General features: G+C 49.6%; 1 pseudogene; it reads right to left on the bottom strand.

Annotated features, from left to right (window-relative positions):
- Positions 1-1,111: 1,111 nt before the first annotated feature.
- LOC109452629 (sorting nexin-9 pseudogene) lies at positions 1,112-2,461 on the bottom strand (annotated as a pseudogene).

Raw genomic sequence — 2,461 nt, 5'->3', positions numbered from 1 at the left:
TCTCTCCAGAGATGATTTGTTTCTCCCCTGCAGTTCTGCTTGATACCCTGTAATGCGGGAGACCCTGCTCGCTGCACCATTTGTAATGCAGGGTGGCCTGCGGGGTCTCTGCTCCCACTCCCCATACAAGAACGCAGGATATGGTGAGGCCAAAAAGGAACACCCACGGAGCCATAGGTAGGGGAGTCATACCACTACGGTCTCACTGGAGGCTGGGTTCACTGGACGTGCGACCTGCTGTCCCTTTTGTCTGCAACCCACCGACGACTCTCTTTCACTCTCCTCCCCTCTCCTCTGTAGCCGCAGCAGTTATATTAGCGGCTAATTGGCTAACTGGCTACAGCTGACGGCCAATCAGCCACAGCTGACGGCCATCTACTACCCGAGCCAGCACTCCTCCACGTGAGGCCGAGAGCCTGTAAACTACTTTCTGGGGCTCTGCCCCCACATACCCCTCTCAACCCAGAACCGAAGCCCAGCATCCCCACCCCACCCTGACCAAGGGCATGTATCCCAACAGCAATACCGCTGTAGGCCTCCCCCACCCAAGGCAACCTGCCCCTTCAGGTGTCACCTGCTCCACCCAGCTTGCATTTACCACCCCCCCCACCCCACCAGGGGGTGGCTGTCATGCGGGGTGTCATGTGGGGTCCCATCTGGAGTCTCTAGTCCCGCTCCCCCCACAACAACACAGGATATGGTGAGGCCAAAAAGGAACACCCGCAGAGCCATAGATAGGAGAGTCATACCACTATAGTCTCGCTGGTGGCTGGGTTGGAGACACAGGAAGCAGGAGCCACTCTATCCGCAACCTGCCGTCCACTTGTCTCCCTGCCAACCAACCCCACCTGCTAACTGCAATCCACGCTTGCCAGCTCAGCCACCATCTTCTTGCTAGCCCCTCATTTTCTGCTAGTGTAGCCACGGCAGTTATATTAGTGGCCAATGGCTCACTGGTTACAGCTGACAGCCAACTAGCCACAGCTGATGTCCATCCAATCACAGTTGATGGCCATTTTCTACTTGAGCCAGCACCTTTCTATGTGAGGCCGAGAGCGTGGAAACTGCTTTCTGGGGCTCTGTCCCCACAGTGGCTCTTGGAGAGTGTGAGGACAGACCTCTCCAGGGTCTAGTTGAATTGCCGTGAAAGGTCTCTCAGAGCACCTAATAAAAGTCCAACCCATTTTCTATAAATTCATATACATAGATGTGTGTGTGTATAATTTTTGTAAAAAATTTGCCCCTTGGCCAGCAGCTCCTTCACACCACCATCCATGGCTTTGATGAATTTACTAACAGCATCGCACTTCTGTTCTATTTGTAATGAGTGCAAGTCAGGTGCCTCTGGTTCCACGGTGGAAAATACCTTTACTCCCACCCGCTCATCTTTCTCACCCTTCCTCTTCCAAGTTTTCCATTCTTTTTCATCCCAATAATTTAGAAATTGCTTTAAAACCTTACTTTCTGAAACTCCTGGATGACAACACATCCTGGTCATCCATGAGCATTTTGATAAAATCTTCTTCAAAGCAACCTGTGATTTGCTTACCTGGAAGAGCAGGGATTGGACTGGCTGATGCAAACATATCAAGGATGTGCTCATAGAACCAGTCCAAGTACTTACACCTGTGATTGACAGCTCGCTTAGTATTAGTAGTTGTTAACTGATATTCAATGTAGCTCATCAGCCCATACTTTTTGGAGCCTTTCCCTGGGATCTGCTATCACACAGTCAAATACAGAGGCAGGATAAACCCACATTGGGCCGTCATCTCCAATAATGATAGGAATTTTCTCTTTATGTTTTGCTAGTTGCTTGGCCAACAAACACAGTTCTATTCCAGGTTTTGCAAATTCAGGAAATTTGTTAAGTGGCAGCTTCAGCTGGCACGGTTGTTTCTGCGTTGAGCGCCTCCTGCTTTGGCTGACTCTGAATCCTTGAAATGGGGAGGTGACGACTTGGGGTCACCCCAGTCATCATTGTCACCAGTTGCTGGTCCTTGGCAGACCTGGGGATGACGAAAGGCAGTGTCCCAGTTATAGGAAGTGTTTCTTTGGGCTGCAGCCCCCTCTGGCTTGGTTCCCCAGTCATCTGTGCTGTCCCAATTTCCAGATTTGGAAGCACTCTAGGCTGACCAGGGGTCATTGCCCCTGCCAACCTGGTTATTACTGTTGGCAACTGATGAATTGGCTTGAGCTGTATTTGCTGAGAGGGAATCAATGAAGGCTTGGTCAGCCATTGAATTTCCACAAGAAAATGGGTATTTTCCATGATTGGGCAACATTTCAACATAGTCTGTACGAACAAGACTTCATTCTCCTTTGCTGTTTCTTCCTTCCAGCAGCCATCTTCCACAAACATCCGGAATTTTAATTGTGATGATTTCTCCTTTATTACTATCAGTTAATTATTTCTATGTTCAGCAGCAAAATCATACAAAACCGGACATTTGGTGGCCAT

The sequence above is a fragment of the Rhinolophus sinicus genome, chromosome 1 (assembly GCF_057876585.1).
Source record: "Rhinolophus sinicus isolate RSI-liver-muscle chromosome 1, RSI-T2T, whole genome shotgun sequence".
Classification (NCBI taxonomy): domain Eukaryota; kingdom Metazoa; phylum Chordata; class Mammalia; order Chiroptera; family Rhinolophidae; genus Rhinolophus; species Rhinolophus sinicus.
This window is presented reverse-complemented; position numbering and strand designations above follow the sequence as displayed.